This window comes from Mugil cephalus, chromosome 21, assembly GCF_022458985.1.
Source record: "Mugil cephalus isolate CIBA_MC_2020 chromosome 21, CIBA_Mcephalus_1.1, whole genome shotgun sequence".
Taxonomy (NCBI): Eukaryota; Metazoa; Chordata; class Actinopteri; order Mugiliformes; family Mugilidae; genus Mugil; species Mugil cephalus.
The window spans coordinates 4,942,911-4,966,143 of NC_061790.1; the positions used below are offsets into that span (position 1 = coordinate 4,942,911).

Sequence of the window (23,233 nt, forward strand, 5' to 3'; positions counted from 1 at the left end):
GCGCCCACGGCATCTTTGTTTAATGAATTCTTCCAACTACAGCAACGAGTGCGAAAGTAGAACGCGGCTGGAGAAAAGCCCCGAGAACACCTTTTTTTTTTTCCTCTTTCTGCTGTCATCCATCTCAAAAACTCAAGACTCCATTTTCCTGCTAAGTAAACAGCTTCCACGAGATCTTCTTAATGCGGCTCGGAGGCACAAAAAGTTGCGGCGTTGAAAGTCTTCATCGCTATAGCAACCGGCCGATTGAATTAGACTCTCCTGAGCTAAAAACAGAATGAAGATGCACTTAATTCAACGCTGTATTACAGAAGCAGAGGCTTAGTCACCACCGCCGCCGCTGCCGCCGCACACACACAATCACAGACACCGAGACAAACATACTGACCTGCATCACAGCAGGCTACTGGAGTTCCCTCTCTAGCAGCGGGACGTCTGTGTGAGTGAAGGGCCAAAGTAGAATGAGAGGAGTACAGAGGAGGAGGTTATCTGAAGGGCTGCTAGTGGAGATTTTGCATCCTCAAAGCATTAATGCACAGATGTCGCAACAAGTTTAGCCAACAACACTTTGGAGCGAGTTTAAGCACCTTGAATTAGTAAGGTGCCTATTTGCCTATTTGCACGACGCAAACGGTCTTCAGGGTCTCGGTGACAGAGACAGCGAGACCCGGCTGAGTGTTTTCTCGACGGTCTCCGTGTATCCAGGCAACAGCAAGCCACCTTATTACATCATCTGGCAAAGAGGCCTCCTATGTATTAATCTCAAAGCAACACTTAGCCGAGCTCAGTAAGCAGCGAGCGCGGAGCAGAGGGTGCAGCGCACGCAGAGAACGGGGCAGAGTGGAGCGTCACGAAGCTGGGTTTGAGAGCGCGCTGGCGGCATTTCCGCATCTTCATCCGAGGCATTTCACACAGCTGCACAAGAGCCTCTGATAACCACTTGGCATCTCGTGCTGCGGAGACGTGACGGACGCAGCGTGGCTTAAATGGTTTGTGACCTCTAACGGAGACGTGCGGGAACTGCAGCAGCACCGGTCAAAGAGAGGAGAGTGGGTCAATGTTACAAAATCCAAACTTGATTTGCATCAAAACTGTTTTTCTACATATGGAAGATGAAATATGGTTTATGAGACAGGAGGCACACTTGGAGTTATCACCTGCTGCTTGTGTTTTGTCTTTCCTATTTGCACAGATAATGTGATGCGCCACGTAAAACGGTAAAAAGGGCACACGACTAGCACAGTGGTGTGGTGATGTCCTCCCACATGAAAACTGTTGGACATTCGCGCACAACTTGCAGGGCTGAAAAAATGAAGCACATATGTGCAGGCGGAGCCAGGATTCAAACAGAGGGTATGCGTGTGACGTCACAGCCAGAGAAGTCTCCATGGTTACGGCCACCGAGTGGCAAAAAGTGACAGTTGGACATGGAGATTAGCAGCATTAGTCTGAATCAATGGTTTTAATTCCGTCTAAATTATAAAAGTGAATTTAAAAAAAATTGGGAAGAGCTGTCGGAGACATCTTTATAAATATCTTTTCACAGGTATCTGCGACTGCCAAAGAAAAGTAAATGGATCGCCGCATTACGGAGAAACAACAGGAATCCAGGCACAGAAACCTGATGTCATGGTTCATGTTTTGTGTTCATTTACGTGTTAACTTACATTCTGGAGGGATGTCAGATAAGTTTGTCGATGGAATATTTGTGATCAGTCCTCGTCGTCCTTTTAACGTCTGGTCGGACGCTATAGCAGCATATGGCTAACGTTACTTCTACAGTAAAGCCCCTAGCATTAGCATCTTTTATTCAGCTGCATTTATCATAACTGAAATGAACCAAAACCAACTTAAACTAACTTTAACTGAGGCTAATTAACTTTTACAAATCCATACTAGCTCGTATGGATGATTGTCGAGACCAATTGTCCTTAATTTGATCTGATAATCCAAATTTTTTACCAGTTTCGCTGTATTTACTGCTACATTTCACCATGTGGGGGGCGTGGCCTCGGGCGACAGTGACGTCAATGCATATCCTCTTTTGGCCTTAGCCAGCCATCACGCTAAGTTTCAAGTGCGCTATGCAGACAATACAGACTGAATTGGACAAATGATCAACACCAAAAAATTTATGAAATCATTAATGTTTAAAGTCATTCTAAATTTTATATGCGCCCCTTTGTCTGCAGCAGCTGTTTTGGGGCCGTCTTCTCTCTTGATATTACATCCCTCTGTTTAATGATTAACAACTTGTCCTCTGTGCAACACAAAAGCACAGTTGGAAGCTAACATTGAAGAAGACACTTGTACCGTTAAATCCAAATGCATAAATTACTGCTTTATTTGTCTCAGTGACACCGGATACGCTTGGTGCTCCGTCATGCATCCAAACCAACTCACTCTAAATTTACACTAGTTAATTATCTTGTATGATATAAACCGTAATTTTTCTTTGCATCTAAACCAATAGTAGTTCATTAGCTGCATTAGGGGGTTAATCTGGTTTATTAGATTGCAATAGTGAGACAGAGCAGAAAGCGTGGTAATGATTTTACACCTGATTTTCCTGCGCAGCGATGTATCAGATCAACCCAATCAGCTGCAGCATCCATTCGTCATCGAAGAACGATCTGAGGCAGCTCTGCGACAACCTCCCAGATGAAGCACTAGAGCAATTTCCAGGTCAACGGGTCAGGCACAGTATGAGGAAGACAGTGAGTTTGAAAGGCCACGGATCTCGATGCATTATTATTGAGTGGTCGATCAGCTGCCTGCACCGTTGTTTATGTGCTACAGTATGTGGCAGTAAAACTAAGATTTACATTAGTAGTGTGAGCCTCTGGGTCCTGTGCGTTGAGGTTTAGGGGTTCGGGATTGTTTCAGTTCATCCCTCAGATTCTTGATTAGTTTGGAATATGGGGATTTTGGAACCATTTTTCTTTTTGTTGTTTTTAAACAACAACTTTTAGTCATGTGCCTAAATACTATCCGCTTGAATACCAGGACCAGAGGTTTCCCAGCAGAAGACTGCACTGTAACAAGGTGATCAACATTATTCACTTCACCAGTGGTTTTAATGATTCTGCTGTTCGGTTTATATTTTCTTTATTCAACAGACCTTTTATTGTTTTCTATTAAATGGACGCTATATTTGTAGCAACCATTAAAGTCGAGTTTATTTTGTCCCACAGACCTCCTCTCCTCTAATTCTGCAGCTGTAAATATTCACTACAAGACCAAATGTGTATTAATCCACAGCTTAAAATAGCGCCCCAACATAGACATCAATTACTCCTGCTCGATTAACAGTCATTAAAACTAAAAAAAAAAACAACAACTTAGATTTATTTAATTAAATTATATATTTATGACTCTGTTTTTTCCAGTAGGCGTTAAGTGGCTTTGAGCTGATGAAGACAAGCTGAGTGATGGGCTACGGCATTATGAGTTTTTGTGTTTTGACTGGTTGTGTTCACAATTATGTCACATTGGGTCTACATTGTCAAATCACCTTGTTGGGGGGAAAAAAAAAGGTCAGTTTTAAATTGTTTTGACTGCAGTGTTTGTTCGACTGCCTCTGTGGAAAACTCGTCTGAACAAAACAGGATGCCATTCTCCATCCTCCTACTTGCTCACACCTGCCAAGCGCATTGAATGAATAATAAATTTAATGCATCAAACCAGCTGATAACTAATGCTGTTAGTCATGCCGCTAAATGACTATTACGTGCACTTACTCACTACTTAATCAGTATCCAGAAACAAGTGTCTGATCGCTAGATGTCTTCTTTAACCACCTTCGTCCTTTTTGTGTTCAGACCAGACGTCTGAGGTCCGTCTGCATTCAGGTTTAGGACGCCTACATGTGTCTGCCTGTATACAGCTGTTGTTTAGACTCACGTTGACGCCTGGTTGTGTGTTACTTGTGCTGAATTATTAGGAATAATAACACACTTCTGAGCTGCTATGAGTCACATGTGCAGCTTAGTTATTGATACGTGTGTTTTGACTCATTTCCTGTCTTTTTTCCTAATTTAGAAAATTTCTACTGGGGCGTATTACACAAATACGTTTATATACAGTGGGGGAAAAAAGTATTTGATCCCCTGCTGAATTTGTAAGTTTGCCCACTTCCATAGAAATGATCAGACTCTGGTTTTTATGGTTGTTTACTGGTTATGGGTATAGACAGAATATCAATCGAAAATGCATAAAAAACACACAATCTAAAAGTTATAAATTGTTATGTATTTTATTAAGGGAAATAAGTATTTGATCCCCAACAATTCACTTAGAATTCAGGCTCCTACAGATTGGCTGGTGCGCATGTGGCACACAGCTATGCTCAGTCAACTAATTACCAATACTCCTGATCTTAACTCGTCATGTATATAAAGCACACCTGCTCTAAGAATCAGTTTCTTACATTCCAACTTCTACAGCACCATGGGCAAGACCAAAGAGCTGTCAAAAGATGTCAGGGACAAGATTGTAGACCTGCACAAGGCTGGTATAGGTTACAAAACCATCAGCAAAAGGCTTGGTGAGAAGGTGACAACTATTGGTGCCATTATTCGCAAGTGGAAGACCCATAAAAGGACCATCAACTGTCCTCGGTCTGGAGCTCCCCGCAAAATCTCGCCTCATGGAGTGAGGATGATGATGAGAAAGGTGAGGGAGCAGCCTAAAACAACACGGCAGGAGCTTGTTAATGATCTGGAAGCAGTTGGGACCTCCGTCACCAAGAAAACAGTTGGCAACACACTGCGCCGTTATGGATTGAACTCTTGCAGTGCCCGCAAGGTCCCCCTGCTCAAGAAGGCACATGTACAGGCCCGCCTTAAGTTTGCCAGTGAACATCTAAATGACTCAGAGAAGGCTTGGGGGAAAGTGCTGTGGTCTGACGAAACCAAAGTTGAGCTATTTGGCATTAACTCGACCCGCCGTGTTTGGAGGATGAAAAAACGTGAGTATGACCCAAAGAACACCATACCCACGGTTAAGCATGGAGGTGGAAACATCATGTTTTGGGGCTGTTTTTCAGCAAAGGGTACAGGGCAACTTCACCGCATTATGGGGCCAATGAATGCAGCCATGTACTGTAACATCTTGGACAAAAACCTTCTTTCCTCAGCAAGAACACTGAAGATGCCTCGTGGGTGGGTTTTCCAACATGACAATGACCCAAAACATACTGCCAGGACAACAAAGGAGTGGCTCAAGAAGAAGCATATTAAGGTCATGGAGTGGCCTAGTCAGTCTCCAGACCTTAACCCGATCGAAAACCTGTGGAGGGAGCTGAAGCTCCGAGTTTCCAAGAGGCAGCCAAGAAACTTGAAGGATTTAGAGACTGTCTGTAAAGATGAATGGGCCAAAATCCCTCCTGCGCTGTGTGCAAACCTGGTGACCAACTACAAGAAACGTCTCATCGCTGTGCTTGCCAACAAAGGTTTCTCTACAAAGTACTGACTTGTGTTGTGCTTGGGGATCAAATACTTATTTCCCTTAATAAAATACATAACAATTTATAACTTTTAGATTGTGTGTTTTTTATGCATTTTCGACTGATATTCTGTCTATACCCATAACCAGTAAACAACCATAAAAACCAGAGTCTGATCATTTCTATGGAAGTGGGCAAACTTACAAATTCAGCAGGGGATCAAATACTTATTTCCCCCACTGTACATGCATGGCTGTGATTGGATTATTGCTAAATATCAGTGACTGCTTGATTTTGAATGAGATGAGATCATAAGATCACAAACTAGCCCATCTTAACAGGATTAAAACTATACGTTTGTGGCTCCTGTAGAGAACTACTGGCAATTAAAGTCCTATTCGCACAGGATTAGTTTTACCCGGGGACCTCCGGTAATTTCTAATACTCACAGAGGTTGTCTGTGATCTTAATCCTGTGCGAATCGTCCATGTCCGTGATTTGTAAAGTAAAAATTACACCGCAAATTACCTACCATAATTCTCCTAACACAGAGGTCCTCTGATAATACTAATCCAGTGTGAATCTGTGAAATCTGTGATTTAGGAGTGAGTTATTACTTTTTTGCAACTTTTGTTTGATTTGGGACTTTTTTCTGCCTCTTGTCATTTAAGAACTATGAAGGATGTGCTATAATTCAAAGTTTGGACAGATGTTAGAGCTCAAATTGAGATGCCGCTGAACTATTCACCTGTTTAGATGAATGAAATAATTAAAACAGTCATTAATGTGTTCATCTAAAAAGGTGGGTCTGATTTAAATACCGCCAGGTCGTTTATAATTTCTTCCCCTAGAGATAAATAGTATCAAAAATATATTTTTATCATCCAGTATAATTTCCAAGTAATTAAAAACGTCTCTGACACGCAGTGGAGCGAGACGGAAAGTAGCAGAGCCACAACGACCTGAACCTGAATTTGAGTAAAACACAGTTTGCTTAACCTGTGTCAATGAACCACATGAAATACAGACATAGGGGGTAATACTTGAATCACAGGACGTCCTCAGGTAAAACTAATCCCGTGAGAATAGGGTTTATGGCTGTGTTTTAAGTGTGTTGGTGGTCAGTGCCTTCTATATGCAAATTTTACTTACAGAGAATCATCTAGTAACTTTCTAGCTTTCAAAGTTCTTCAGGCCCCGTTCAGAGCGGCAGAGTGAAATACAGGTGTGAACACTCCAACGACGTATCTGAAATATCCGATATCCGACTACATTCGGAAGTGGTGTGTGAACATAGTGTGTCCTGAGTCATATTAAAAACAAACAAAACTAAATAATAAAAACAGCCAGTATTATAAATGATTGCCAGAAAAGTTGAGAGCACCGTAAAAGATCTCTGTATTATCGATGTGATCTTGTTGATCGAATTAAGAGTATATCCTCAATTTTATTTGCTTACATAATAACAAATAAATAAATAAATAACTTATTCTAATAGTCTCCTGAGTCCCAAATCATGTTGGTGTGATCAGATTGCCCATGTTGGATGTTAATGGAAGGTCTGAACAGGGCCATAGACGATGAATTGTTGTACTTCACTACATAAATAAGACCTGATTGGTTGAAATTAGCCCGTAATAAACGGATGATTCAATCCATTACCTCAAATTATTTCACATTTGTAACTTTAAAATCTCCATCTCTACTCTGTGTTGGACAAACATCTTTGCTGCAACTGTAGTTTTGGTCTTACTATGAAAAAAAAATAGATTTTACTGTCAAAATAAAATGTTTCTCTGTATTTCTAGACTGAACTCTGCAGCGACACGCGATTACCTGGTTCATCTCATTTCATTTCATACACCGTGTGAGTAAATCTACCTACAGACTTCCATGTAGGAACCTGTAGCTGGATGAGAAAGTGCTTTATCATTCAGGGAATTTTGGAAGAAAGCCAAAGGATCCTACACGTCGTCCATCACTTCAATAACTCCAACGTTTTTTTTGTTCTCAGATGTTTGACAGGCAAATCCATTTTAACTCCTGTCGTTTTTCATTTGTTATAGTATCGATCTGCAAAATCAAGTCATTGTAGCCTTAATCTAAGCCACAGCTGTTCCAGCAATAAACGCTGAGATTTCAGACATAATTTTTCGGGCCCATGTTCACATTTAGCCGAAGTCTCAGGGTGCTCTTCTTTCAGTTTCTGTCCGTTTGTTTTGCGACAACATTGATTTTGACGTCCTGCTGAGGTGTTTCCATCAGCTGCATTTTAGCTGCACGCGAGTAGCGGTGCAGCTCTCGCACTCCGGCGTGATTTGTCAAAGCAGTCTGACATTCAGCAGAAGTCGTCTCTTCTAAAGACAGCGAGCACACGCTGCAGTGACAGAATATTTTAATAAAGATGCTGCTATGGGAGATTACACAAGCACAAACTGGGTATTTCACACAGCAATATTTCTTATTATGCCCATCTGCAGACACAATGGAGGGCTTTTGTCCTGGTTTCAGAGCGCCTGGGGTGGTAGCGCTGCTGTTGTGAGGAGTTTAGAGCAGTTATAATGGGTTTAATGGATAACGGTTCTGGAGGCAAATATGATAAAAGTACAACCAAATCAGAAGCCTTCCGGCAAATCAAAACATCTCTCCAAATGAAGAGGCACACACTTATTGGCGATTCGCAGTAAAAGCTCGCAGTGTAATTCCATGGGGCTGGTGTCTTTGATTTCATCAGGAGCTCATATGACAGATCCAGATTTTTATTACAATCACCTGCTCGTGCATTTTCATTTCTCCTTCTCCAAAATCAATACCACCGGAGAAATTGAGCTGGGAATGAAGACCACAAAAAAAACAAAAAAAACAAAACAATGGATGCTAACATCATCAGACTCAGAGTGCGTACACAGCCGACAAAGCTGGACATAATTTGCGGTTCGAGGAGAGAAGTTCATTACTAGAAAGCTCTTGGAGAGCATCAACCTCCACCATGGCTGAATAAACTCCAAATGTCACGAGTATCTTGCAGTAATATCTAAACCCCGGCTCACTTTCAACAGAATTTTACCTCATAATCACATAATTATGTTCTTTTAAATTTACTGTTGCACCACCGTGATGTTAAAGTCACCCACTTGTTGGAAACCAATGTTTTATTTCATGTTAAACTCAAATTGTTATTGTGCTAAATTATTTGAAATTGCAATGAAGAATTTTTACAGGAGAAAATGTGAATGTTTTTAACAATCACAACCACATATCAAAAAGGAGGACCAATCCAATAACTGGAAACTCTCCATAGCTCATTTGTGAAACGTATTTAAATATATTCATCTAATGCATTTTGGATAAGTCCTTTTATTGCCAATACCTGCTTCATCTGTAACAACCTGGCCCGTTATATTGTAGGTGTATAGTCGCAGTCTAATTTCTCAATGGCTGAACTTTCTAATTTTGTACTTTTAGGGACGTCTTTCTATCTTTCTATCTATCTGTCCACACAGCAGACTGAAAGCATCAGATACCTGGCAGGTAATGTATTTAACTGTCTGTCAGGCTGTGATAAACTGGAGGCTTTCGTACTGCCTGACTGAGTGCGACACTACCTGACTTGTTACACTTGAGAATCCAGGAATAGGATTTCGGGCTATTGGTATTCTGCACCAAAACACCTAAAGCATGTTGTTTCAGGAAACCAGGGAGCTTTGATTTTTTGGGGTTTTGATGGGCTGACAGAATAATGGCGTGGAGAGGTTGTGCATGATTTTACTTTTCTCAGCACACACAAATCTACACAGACACATGCTCTCTAAATCCATACTTCTTCAGGATTATGTTAGAATTTTTGGAAAGATTTCCAGAGTAAAGTGGAGTTCACTAACACAAATTTACGCCACTTTCTAAAACCTAGTGTTTGTCCTCTTGACTTTTAGACCATGGAGGGTCTCATGTACTGTAATTCTATTGTTAACACTGAGATTTTTTCGAGATAAAGTTAGAGAGGCCAGGTTGAGATGGTTCAGAGGAGGCATAGTGAATATACTGGTCGAAGGATGCTGAGGTTAGAGCTGCCAGGCAGGAGGTCTGGAGGAAGACCAAAGAGGAGGTTTAAGGATGAAGTAAAGGATGACATGAAGGCAGTTGGCGGGAGAGAAGAGGATACAGAGGATAGGGCGAGATGGAGACGGCAATGACCCCTGAAGGGAACCACCGAAAGAAAAAGATTTGCAGCGTTATGGGACTCAAATATACTGCAGCAGCATGTCTTTATCTCCATTAGAGCACATATGGCTTTAGGGTGTTAGGAGGGTAATCCGTGGCAAGAGGAGGAAAGACAACGCTACTGGCCAGCAACCGGAAACCTAAAACCAGGTCTTTCTCTATTGGAATGAATAAGTATGTATGTGTGATGTTTCAGAATGAAACTTGAAAGACACACTTCTGGAGATACATGAGACTTAACCTTAACTTAATAATATTGGTCCTTTTAACCACAGCTTGCTTCTTGCCAATCCTTCTGACAATCTCTGGTGGGTAGTCATGATTTTTTTTCTTCTCACGGTTTAATCCAAACCCTTGAAAAGTGTTTGTCAGCACTTTTGCCCCCCGTGCGGCCCGATGTGAGGAGACGAAGACAAGCTCCAGAATTTTCCATAATTAGTTTTGAATTAAACTGTCAGCACCAGCGGGGAGCCAGACTTTGTTGTCAGTGCCATGACACATCAGAGCGCGGGCCACGATCTTTAAGCCTCTTGTGTTTCTGTGGTGGTGAACAGATCTATCTAATCCCACGCAATTAAAATGATTGGCAAATGCTGGGGTGGGTAAAAGGCCTCATACTAAATGGCTGGATTTCATTTGTGTACATAAATGGTAAATTTCTGCTCTTTAATGAAGAATTTTATTTGTCAATTCACCAAAGTCAAACTCAGCCCTGAATTGTTTTCTTTGGAAAGGATTTGAAAATGATAAAATCCATCATTATTAATAGACCCCTTCACAGTTTGTAAACAGTGTGATGTTTTTTTGAGGGGCGGGGCTTAACTAGATGCAACACATCTCAAACACTGTATCCTGTAAATGGCGGTTAGCATACTTCAATGGACTGTTTTGGCAAGAATGGACGAGGAAAATGTATATTTTAGAGAATATACTAAAACACTCACTACCCGAGACCCTGGAGTGTTATTTTAAAAAGTTGAGTCTGACTGATGGGACCATATTCACTGACCCCTACACTCTCACTCACTGGATGGACGATTTGACCAAAGGAGGACGCAGAGGAGACGAAGTCTGGTCTGTCTCTATCAAGTGAAGCCTCTCCAACAAAGATATTACAAGAAGTAGAAACACTGTGGAGGGTAAAGCAGTAAATGCAGCTTCTACTTGGACACCACTGAAACATAAGGCTAAAGTTGCGTTAGGTCGCAATTAGCATTAGGTCGCGATTAGCATTAGCATTGATATGTAACAAGAATCGGCCAAATAACGATTAATTTGACGTAATTTCAGTCACGATTTAGCCTAACCCATAATGTTTTCCAGACGGAAACTGATGATGCATTACATAATCACATTAATCTGACCTGATATGAAGTGTGCCCATTGGTGATTGTCTCCAATCCTTTCTTTTTATCGCCAAAGCTAAACCAAAGTCAGTGTTTTTGATTTTTCAGTTTTAGCAGCCAAAAATACAGCAAGACAAAATTTTCACGGTTAAAAGTGACAGTGTTCGCCTCAAGCTTCCCTCTGTTTTGCCTCCATCTAACTTTGTAGGCGTAGACCATGAAGGAGTCTATAATCCATTTTCATACTGAAATTGCACTGATGAGCCAAGGGTTTGCTGTTCAGGCCAGGTTGATGGTGTCATGTGCCAGCAGCCCAGCGAGAGTCGAGCAAAAAAAAAAAAAAAAAAACTCTTACAAAGGTTGTTTCCAAATGGGCAGTGGCTTCTGATTAGAAGTTAGAAGTTAGGGACTTGCCAAAGTGATTTCCGGCGCACTCACACTGGGCAACACTGTGACGTGCTTTTTGCCTGAAGTCCAGATTATATAGCTTGTGTGAGTGCAAGCGTATCGTGCCTGGGTACGGCACACTTCAGACATGGTATGGTATGGAGGTCGACTTCGGCATGGAACGATTGGTCACGCGTGTGCACAAGCACTGTTACATACGTCATCACAACAACAATGGCAGCGGCAAAGAGTTCACGTTGGTCAGAGGAAGAGGGGCTGACTATTTAGAAGATGGTTTACAATGAACAAGAAAGTCCCTGCTGCTTTAACCACGTATAAAGAACAGTCATGTTTGGATGACATTTGGGAGGGGAGGGTCATTCTTGCCACAGAACAAATGGCCCTAGTTAAAATAGTGTGAATATGAAAGACAAAGACAAAAAAAGGAACTGTGAATGGAGGACAGCAAGTTTTCCAAAATAAATCAGTGAAGATGAAAGATTTGAACGACAGCTGAATACGAGGAATAAAAGGCGACTGTCAGCTCTATATAAACACTTTTATTTTACAGGTGTTTTTCACCGAACACCTGCTTCTCCCAACACGTCTCTCACATGTTGACATAACAGGAAGCACGTGAGCTTCCAGGCGGGTGAACCGGCTAAGCGATGCACCCTGCCACGCCGCGCCACGCCGCCGTTTGATCCTGTCCGTGCCACTCAGGCTTCCCCCCCTCCCTCCCTCCCTCCCTCCACTCTGGCCTGACTGGACGGCAGTTCAGCACATTAGCATTAGCACTCTGAATTCCCCGTGTGGACAAGTACCACCTGGCAGGCCCCGCTGCCCCGCGTGAGTCACAACACTCTGGCGATTCATGCACGGCAGGTACCGCGGCACAGCTGAAGGGTCAGGCCCATGTGGTTGTGTCAACTTCAGTGTCCACACACACACACACACAGCAGCCTCTCGCATGCCGTGACTCGTAGCGACCCTGTAAGAGTTTCCCGGAGTGTGAGATGGGACCAGCTACCGCCAAGCTTCTCCACAGGCTAACCGTGCACACAGTATATCCTCTATATCAGCTACGCATGGAGATGTTTCGCCGGAGAGAGGCAAGGGAGAACACAAACACACTCGAATCAATTTCACGCATCACGGAGCAACAATTAAAACTACACAGCAGATTCAGATTCTTCTTTTTTTTGTGCAAATGTACGGTGGGGGAAAAAAGTAATTGAGGACATATTTGCTTCATGTATCCATTATCCTGTTTTTATCTAGTAGTGTGTGCAATTCGTATGTCTCATTTTGTGTCATCTCGCAGATAACCTACCTATCCAATAATTATGTCATTTTAGGGTATTTATTTACATAATAATATGTACATGTATGTTATAATGCAGCCTCAGTAAAAAGGGTTATTATTAGGGATGCTGCAATTGCGGTTTTACCCTAAATTTCCTAACATGAAGCTTATGTCACTTGTATTCTCTCTTACATGCACATGGTGCAGGTGTATTAATTGCAATAGATAGCGTTGTCAAAGCTAATATATATATAGTATTGAGAGGGATAGCTCGTCCCACGGGTCCAACACATGGTAAAAACATGTGTTACAAGGATATGGTGGTTTGGTTTATGGCAGCCCTAAAACTAATAACTACAAAAGATCTGGCTCAGCTGTATCTGAGTCACGTGCAGTTCCTATTGACAAAGAATCTCCATTTCTATACAACTTTATAAATTTCTGCTTGTTGATTAGATGGGTCAATATACATTTGTGTGACTTTTTGAGTTTATCGTAGTTGTTCACGTTTTGGCCTAAAATCAACATGGCCGCCTATAACCAATCACCCCGTGGCATTTTTACGTAAAGATTCTTCTCAGCATTATATAAAGAAGTGAGTAAATTGAAACTGAAGGTTATTTACAAATATATTGTAGCAACACTGTTGATATGCGATAAATCCACACTAAATCACACACTACTTTATATTAAATAACTACAAAAGAGGAGAAAGAACCAATCTTGGAGCAGGTCATGTGATTTGGATTTAACACACTTCCTTGGGAAGTGTGATGTCATGTGTTTGTAATTGGTAACTTAGCTTAAAGTGGTTTCTTGGACGTAAATACAATTTGTTATTTTCCATATAAAATATATCTTGCCAAAAAACAAAACAAATGTTGAATAAGCTCATTTCATTATTGTTTAGCTACAATAACTAGAAGGTGGTTGTTTTAAATTTGCACGGTTATTTAGTTACATTTTAGAGATATCAAGTCATTTTTTTTAATAAGTGACTGATTCTACAATAAATTATTATGGATTTTTTGAAGACATGATCATAACGAAGATAAAAACATTTGCTTTTTTTTTTTACTTTTAATAAAAATGTTTACGAGATATATCTCGTGGACTTGAAAAGTTGTCCTGTTACTTTCACGGATGGCAGACAAAGTTAGCGACTGTCTATGACATAGCAAAAATGAATTCATACTGATTTTTTTTTTGTGGTCCAAAAGTTGGTTTAACTGATCTTCAAAGTAGTTACCAAAAGAAAAAAACTGTTTCACACACAGCCTGGATTCAAACAAAACCAGGCAGTGACCAGATACGGTCGATGAATCAAAGAGCGGATGTGCCTTTTCAAAGACACCCAGGCTGCTTCAGGATTAGAAACGGTGTTGCTACAGGGACTGCCCTGGCCTCGGTCCACTCTGCTCAGGTCTGCACTGCATCACTCTGCCAAGACTGAAAGATCCTTTTCACGGCTATTTCGGACACGCTCCGTCCCAGCGGTGGCTTCTTTGTCTGGTCAAGGATCTCTTGTCACCTCGGTCACCTTGTGAGCAACAACCACTTTCTTGGTTTTTTCAGGGCCTAAGAGGAAACATATAAAACAACCGTACACACGCCAGGTCAACACCTTGTGCTGTTCCTCATGTTTTTTTTTTGAGTTTGTTCCTAAAGCGTTTTGTATGTGCGTCTGTGTCATTGCTATGGCAACGTCCACACACAAACTCCAAAAGTTTCCCACCAGAACATAGACGAATATTTTTAATTTGTTTTTGTCAATGGGATCACACTGTTCACTGTTTACCATTATTTTCGGCGTTCATTCGATCCTCATGTCTCTTCACCTTCTGCTTCTCCATCCCTTTCTCAGTCATGATCTCTTTCTGTCGCTCTGACTCACTACAGCATCTCATGCGCGCGCACGCACACACACACACACACGCACACACACACACTACAGTAGCTTTCGCGCACTCTGATAATTCACCCTCTTTAACTCGCTGCACACACGCATTAGCTCCTTCGGCGGGGCTCCGAGATTTGCAGCTACTACTAGCATGACACACGAGGAGCGACGCACTGCACAATCACACCGCTCGAGGTACCGACACACGCACACACACACACACACTTAATACTACCACAATAGCATAAGCACATCCGTCAATGGCACCATACGTGTCTATGTGCCTGTTAACACACTGTTAAATCCCACCGCATGCGCGCACGAACGCACAAACGCACGCACACGCTGGCCCAGATCCCTCTTATGAAGCAGCACTGTTTGGAGGAATGTACAGCAGAAGGGAGGGAGACAAAAAAAAAAAAAAAAACGCTACAGCTCTTCAGTATCTCCATGGAAACAGGCTGGAGAGCAGCATATCCCGCTCGGCGTACTGTTAGAGAACCGAGGATGAATCCAGTCCTCATTAGGGAAGCAGAACCACGCCGCATACCAGGCGGTTGATTTCATTATTAATTGCAACAGCTTTTTAACCCTTCTGAAAAAAAAAAAAGAATTTAAATATCACACCTGGATGAGGGGTTTCCTCATTCCTCAAGTGTAACGCACTCCAGCGAGCTCACTGGACTAGAACAAGAGATTCTCTCCTTATTCTGATCAATGCATACACTAATGTCGCCGCCGTCCGTCATCGCTTCTTCTTCTTCTTTTTTTCATTTTTTTTTTTTTACATTTTAGCGTTTTATTCGCAGGCACTTCCAACAGGCGCCCGAGACAGCTGACACGGACGATTTTCACATCAAATTCCAAAAAGGGTCGATGACGCGCAAATATAAATAGAGGAAAAGCAGGGGGTTCAGTTCAAATAATCACAATGGATTTGGAAGGAGCTGCTGTCAAAAATCCACAGAACTAAAAGCCTGAGAGAGGCTCAAAGTGACTGTCACTCGAGGTTATGTGCTGTAAGACGCGGTGTAGTGCTGAGGAGGCCTTCGCTGAGGCGCCGTGACAATGAGGTGGCTCGTCTTTGAATTAAAGCCACACAGAGAAATTCAAGGTTTAGCCACGGAGCTGCTGACATAACTACAGAAATCCTCTTTTTTTTTTTTTTTACGTACATACGTAACTGTGCTAAGCGTTTCCCCCTGTATTCCCAGTTATCTGCACAAAGTAGAGTAGGTTCTCAGCACAAAACACTAAATTCTAATCAATCTGTCTTCCCCGCTGCCAATATCCCAGCTCACTCCTCTGAATGCTCTCTATATTCACTCTTCCACTCACTCATACACCCACACAGCTTTCGCTCGCTACCTAACATGGTATTGTACCAAGCACCACTCGGAGGGATTAAAAACAGAGAACCAGGATTCTGGTTATTTCCATCCGGCTTCTCTTGGTTTAGCCACAGGACTGCACATCAGGTGTCCAGGAGCCATTAAGATAAAAGAGCTGTGATTAAACTTTAATGATCTCCGTGGAGGCCCCTGGGTCAGAGCAGCGGCGAAGGAATAAAGAAATTGCACAGATAGCAAAAAAAAAAAAGAGAGGGACAAAAACAAAAAAAAAACACACACACACACACACACGTAGATGGTTTTGAAGCAGAAGCTGCTTAAAATGACACAGATCAGGCAACAAATGTCAGGATTTGCTGTTTTTTGTCAACGTTTTTTAGGCCAAGGACCCCAAAATTAAGTAGGGACCCCCCACTATATGTGTTTTACATTAAACTAGGCCTAGTGCTATTTATAACTATACATTATTATTATCATTTTGCACTAAATATTAAGCAGTTCAAATATTATTTTTTGCTTGCTGTACCGTGCAACAGTAGGGTCGCCATACCATACATATATATATATATATAGTTATGAAATTAAAAGATAAAGACAATGAAACAGAGCGATCCATTTTGGCCTCAGTAGTTTATTGGCTAAAATATGTTGGATTCATGTTAATGTGCATTAAAAGAAATTTAAATTTGTGGGGGAAAATGTGAAAAATGTATAAAAAATGTCCTATCAACCAAATATGTTGGGTATCAGTTAGTTAAGTGAATATAAATTAAAATAATAATAATTAGTTGCTGCGTATATCGAATATTGTAGACTATACAAATACTGTAGTGAGGATTCCCCAAGTGACACTCAAATAATGAGATTCTGAAATTTGTTTGATTTGTTTTGTTTGAAGTTAACTGCAAAGTCCGTAAATAAGAATGAACCATATTTAGGCCTCTACACTGAATCTAACCCACGGCCCGAAGAGGAAAACCTCCCCAGGAATGCAACTATGCGTCGCAGCCGATGCAGCAGCCGATGTTTCCTCACTGAATTATCACAGCGGGCCGATAAGCACAAAAGCTTCTCCGTCCTTCTGCCTCCTACACCCCATCTCCTCAGACGTCTTCTCTCCTTTCTGTGTTGCAGCGATTTGAGTTTTAGCAAGTCCTGAAATGCTTTCAAAAGGGTGCGCCTACTTAGATTCATCCCTGAAGCTTGAGTGTATTACAATTACCCGCCATTTGTCAGGTTTAAATGGAAAAACGAAACAAACTTTAAAAGAGCTCATTTTAAATAGTCAAATTCTGAATTTCATTGATTTTGACAACATCCTATTGTTGTCAAAATCATTGCTATTATTCCTCATCACCATAGACAGACATTTGTCACAAAAATTAGCCAACTTCCTACTAGTCCGTAGGCAACACATAAGCTGCTTTTAAACAGTGGAACATATTTTAAGTATATGAGCTGCTGAGGCAGTTAAAAAGATACTTATTGGCTCCAATCCGATTACAACGGACTACAGCGTTTGCTTTCAATGCGACCCTCGACTCTGTGAATTGACTGCTCTCATCAGCTTTGCCTTTCGCGTCGCAGACGTTAAGTGGGAGAAAATAACAAAGTGCAGCTAGCACGACGCCGGGCGGCGACGAGATGAGACGATCTGAAGCTGCAACCGTCTGAGCTGCTGAATGAAAAGCCAGTCCAGAGGTAAGTTAATTGCGGGATCACAGGTAAGTGTCGCATCTCGCTGCTGCGGAAGTTTGACAAAAGTGATTTAGCTCCATTGTTAAAGTAAAATAAGAGGAAAGTGCAGCTGTGCGCACCTCGTGTTCAGTCTGAAACGGTAGCTTCTGGGACTACTGTGAATGAAGAGACTAAGAAAAATATGCCACTAACAGAGCGCCAAGTCTCCTCAGAAGAAAATACAACCGTCCCACTTTGACTTTCAAGTCCCGATCGTGCAGCAGTATCGTGCAGATGCACCGTAGCAGCAACTCTTCATCCCCCACAGGTAAGACGCCACAAAAGCTCAATTAAAAAACGACTGCGCGACTTGTCACTTTAAACTTTTAAACGGAATTTGCTGGTGTTTTAGCTGCGGTCCTGCCCCAGCGGCTCGTCAGTTCACGGCTGGTTAATCTTTCCCTGCCGGCTGCCAAACCTCTGCAGAAAATGAACGGAGGCAGAAGATGCCATCAGCCGACAGATGTACTACAGCTAAATCCCGAAGCGAAACAAACACTGTAAGAGCGAGAGGCAGATAAACAAATGAGGTGTTTTATAAGCCACCAGATGTAAGCGGTATTTGTTGATTTTGAAGTACGAACTCAGCACAAATACGGAGGCGTTATTTACTAAAAGGTGTTACGCGTGACCTGATCAGGAAAATTAATACCTGGACGAGCTACAGCCATTTTGGAAACAACTGGTAGGATGACGCCAAGTGTTTAGCATGGAGCCAGGAAATCTGAGGAAAGAAGCGAAATATCTAAATATCAGCAGATTCTGGATACAGATTTCACGCGTTCGGTCAGAAGCTGTAAAATCGAATAGCTTCCATCCGCAGCGCCGCAAAATCCACCGTGAACCGAGTCTTTTGGAACGGCCGCTTACACCCCCCCTCCGACCTGAACATCACTGATAACGTGTGGGTAAATATGAGCCTGCAAGTCATCCTAAAATATCAGAGAACTGAAAGTGATCTGCAATAAGGAGTGGGTGAAAAATCCTAAAAAAAAAAAAAAGAAAAAAGAGAAAAAACTCAATTGGCTACAGGGAGCCTTTGCTAAAAATAATATACTGCATGCCGAGGATGTTTCACCGCTCTGAATATAAACCACCGTCATGGGTCAGGAATCCAAGACTCTGCTCAACCATTGACATGATGAGGTTACACGTTGGTTTAAGCTGCTCTTTTAAGAGCTCAACAACCACTGTATTCAAATTTGACATGAAGGTTCACACCAGATTATTATGTTTCCCCGGTTTAGGAGCTGAGAAGAATAAAAACTGAGCGTCATCTTTGAACAGGAAGTAGTAGAAATGTCCTCATATATGGACATGGGGATTATTCACTATATATTATAAGAAAGTCACCAATGTGTAAGAACATACAACACGTGGCTGATTTTAAATGAGTACTTGACATTGTAGCTCGTTACTTTTGATACTATTGAGAAAAGTAAATAAGCGTAAATAAACAAATTACAAGCATGAAATTTGGTCCATTTTTGTCCCTGCAGAATGAATTTGCTGAAATTAACACTTTCATGTTTTTACATCCACTAGTGAGTTGACCTTTTGCTACCACTAGATAGCACACCGGAGCGTCCACTTTTTAATTTTTAATTTAAATGAAGCAGAATAAGCTAACACAAACCTAAAACTTAACGTCCCCATATGAGGACGTTGGTTCTCAGGAGGTTAAAAACAGCGCAGAGAATGAAACCTGCAAGAAACCTGTTTAAATGGTTTAAAACATTTAATTTTTTGCAGTTTCGTGGTGCTACGATAAAAAAGAAGCTACGGCCAGAAGTTAGCTAGCATGTATTAGCTTAGCTTCACTTAGCTTAGCGTAAAGAACAGAAATGAGGAAACAGCAGCTCTATCCAAAGGTAGCAATATCTGCATACCATCCCCTCTAAAGCTCTCTGAAGTGTTAACTTTACAATTGGCTGCTTTCTATTTCTTGGCCGGAAGCAGTTGCCAAGCAACCAACAGAGAAGTTACTGGTCCGGGAATATAGTCCAAGAAATAGACCAGCACACTGCGCCCTTTTAAAATGGACATTTTACACTTACAGTTCCAGTTTTTATTTATTTTATAGGGAGCTAAGCTAACCGGCTAGTGGCTCCACCTGCACGTTTACTCTGGGGACACGCCAGCGGTCCATCTTCAACTGTCAAACTATTTCTTTACCCATCACAGCAGAAATCAGTCAGTCGGTACATTCTGTCCAACACTTTTGAAAAAATAAATAAATAAATAAATCCTCATGTGTAGTACAGGCTGTGGCCTCTGGGGGTTTTGCCGGTGGAGTTTTCCGCTCTTACTCCGGCTAAATGGAGCGTTTCAGGATGCTGGTGTCTCAGTTGGAGAATGAAAGGATTACAAAAAAAAAAAAAATAAATAAATAAATAAAAAATGCTGCGAAAGAGCTGCCCCTCCGAGAGCCTCCTCTGCATCTCAATGCCACGCATGACAAACGACCACGTCAGCCCGACACCTTGCTACACGGGGGGAAAGCAGCCTGATTCGGCCCGTATGTACGTACATGCCGGGTGAGAAACGGGGGAGCTGGTTGCAAGGGCAAATGTAATGTGTTTAATTTGTGTGTGTGTGTGTGTGTGACTGCATATGTCAACACACACGGATTAATGCTGCCTCTGGTGAAGAGTGTGCACGGCACAGTTAGAAGCTGCATGCATCCACCTGTATGGACACATGAATTCAGTGTGAACACACACACATTTTCTAATTTTTTTTCACACACACGCAACAGCAGAATGCAGGAGTCGGACATCGCCGCCGCACCAGCCAGCCTCCATCTCTTTTCATGACGTTACAAAGTGTGAGTGAGATGAACCCTCATTAGGTCACTTAGCAGCTTCACACTCTGCGGCGGCGAACTACGCGTGCGATGCGAGAGGATTGAAGGATTGCACCGTTCAGCCGTCGGCCGGCAGGTTTCCCAAACCCAACAGAGTGATGGAGTAAGTTCTCCTTGCACCTCCCCTCCTTCCTTCCTACCCCCCCTCCTCCCCCCTGTCCTCATTCACCCCCAGCCAGCCTCATCCTAATTCCCTTTCTATTTCCTTCTCGTCATCTCAAATTCTCTCGGTCTGCAACAAGCGAGGCTAAAAGACGGAGCAGGAAAAAAAAAAAAATCACTTCTCTCTCTGTGGACGTTACTGAATCGGTGAAAACGATTACATAACAATCTACCGGTGGCATTAAAGAAGATCTCTCAGGTCTTTTTTTTTTTTTTTTTTCCTTTTTTTGTCGACGTTTTGAGAGAAACGGACGGAAAGACGTTTGGCCACCCTGTCAGGATGAAAATCCCCTGGTTGCCCGTGAAGAAGCCCGGTTGAGGAGCAATCCCTCCCACCCTGTTGGATCCTGTTACACACATGCATATCAGCACACACACACACACACACACACACACTTGCATGGATCGCTGCGATTGTTGAGGACAAGCGGTTGTTTCTTTTCTCATTTTTTTTTTGTCACCTCCAAAACTGAAGGCAAACGCATCAGTCTGCAAGAGCTTGCCTTGATTCTACTGTAAGCGAAGAAAACAAAAAATTACCCAATCTCATGTAGCAACTTCTCATCTACCTGTTAAATTCACACACAGACATACACACACACGCAAGGCTGTGACTGTAACGTCCAGAGAAAAGCAGAAAAAGCATAAATTTTCTGAATGGGTCTTCCTACCTTGTAGCGAGTCTATGTTGCGGAGACATTGGAGCACATATGCAGAGCGTCTTCACACGATGACAGGGAAGCGGCGGACAGTCATGCAGAGGTGTGTCACATCTGAGAACGGGGAAAGGGGGGGGAAGCGGGATTTCTCCTCTGTTTTTCTGTTCCTTTCTTGTTATTTTTTTTTTTTTTCCCCCAAAGCCCTCAGAGGAATGGAGCACTGACACAGGAGGAGGAGGAGGAGGAGGAGGAAGAGGAGGTGGAGGAGGTGGAGGAGGAGGAGGAGGAGGAGGAGGAGGAGAGGGAAGGCTGAGGAGGGAGCAGTCTGCCGGGCTGGGCTGCTGTGGATCACCTGGAGCAGTGGCGGGCTCCGCATTTACTCCTCCACTGCAGCAGTGCGAGGCAGCGGCGCGAGCTGCATGTTGCTCCCACAGATCACCACAAAACAAGGACACGGAGTCTCCATCTGCTGGATTCAGGATTCTGCAGCTCTGTGGCTCCTCGCGCTCCTATCCCCCATCAGCATGCGCACTCATGCTGTCCCTCTTCCCCTCTCCGGGTTTCCATCTGCATTTCTGCTGCTTCCTACGCCTCTGCCTCACACTCCTTTCCCCAGGCGCGCTGCCATATTTTGATACTCAGCACCTCACTTTGCCTGATCTGTGTCCTCGTGTTGACTGGTGCATGTGGCCACACGTCTGGTGGCGCCCTTGGTAATAAAACCTCAATCAAGCCCCCAGCCAACCCTCACACTCTCCCTGGGATGACATCACTTCTCCGACCAAAAAAGGACGCCGTCGTTTCCTGGTCTTGCTGGGACCCTGCCTACGTCACGGAGGTTCGGACACGCTGCTCACGCCGCACGCAGGCGGTTTCAGTGGCGCAGACAGAGTTAAACGGGGAAGGGAAACATCCCGAAACGGACAGTTCCACCTCAGGTCAGGTCGGCGACAAGGGCTTGCACATTTCCTGTCTTCTCAAGTCCTCGGGTTAGCTCTCATTCAAAGCAGAACCACACGCAGTCCGAGAACCGGCAGAGCACTTGATCTCCAAGTTCAACCACCCTCTCATTCCTCTCACGTCCTCCCTCCATCACCAGCCTCTCCGCTGTCCTACAGCAGAACAGCAGAGCCTCAAAGGTTGAGAGACAATCTCAGGGAGGAATAAATACAGATTGGGACCAGATCCTATTGATTTAAGTCCTAACATAAGGCTTATTGGTATTCCGAGGAGAGGCTCAAGAGAAATATGATTGCTCTTTCTGTGGATGCAGATAGAAGAGAAGGGCGCGGAAGGTGAACGCACAAAGACGCGAAAGCCTCGAAACCAAACCATCGTCGTGGTTTCCCTGCATTCCACTTTTGTATTATTTTGTGCAGCCTGCAAGACCTCTGCTGCCCCTGATAAAATCTAAATGAATTACTGGACTGGAGAAGTGAATAACACTGATCATCCTGTGAGAATTCAGTGTTCTGCACCCCATAGCAATGACGCTCCACACACAAAAACGGTTTAAGAACAACGCAAGGCCCAAATTCACTAGATTCCAAACTGATCAAAATCCTCTTTCCATTAGAAGACCATTCTCTGATGAGTCAAAACCGTTTCCCCTTAGGGGAGAAAAACCACAAAAGACACCTGTGGTTCTTGCTCACAAGGTGACTGAGGTGACGAGAGGTTCTCGACCAGACGAAGACGTCGCCCTGGTGGACGGAGCGTGTCCAAAACAGCCGCGAAAAGGACCTTTCAGCAGAGTGATGCAGTGCAGACCTGAGCAGCAGAAGAGTCCCTGCTGTACGGGTGCCAGGCCAGTCCCTGTACACAACATTAGGAAGGTGGTCATAATGTTAC

At 43.0% G+C, this 23,233-nt stretch overlaps 1 protein-coding gene across 3 annotated transcripts in view; it reads right to left on the minus strand.

Annotated features, from left to right (window-relative positions):
• The window catches only part of LOC124999006 (disks large-associated protein 2-like), a 103,593-nt gene that overhangs the window by 75,781 nt on the left and 4,579 nt on the right, over positions 1-23,233 (minus strand). The window contains exon 1 of one of the 3 annotated variants that reach the window (XM_047573738.1): positions 21,395-22,465. The exons of the other annotated variants lie outside the window; for them this stretch is intronic. The gene's annotated coding sequence lies outside the window, so the exon portion shown is untranslated. Of the gene's footprint in view, positions 1-21,394; positions 22,466-23,233 lie in introns of those variants that run through there. 3 annotated transcript variants of the gene reach the window in all.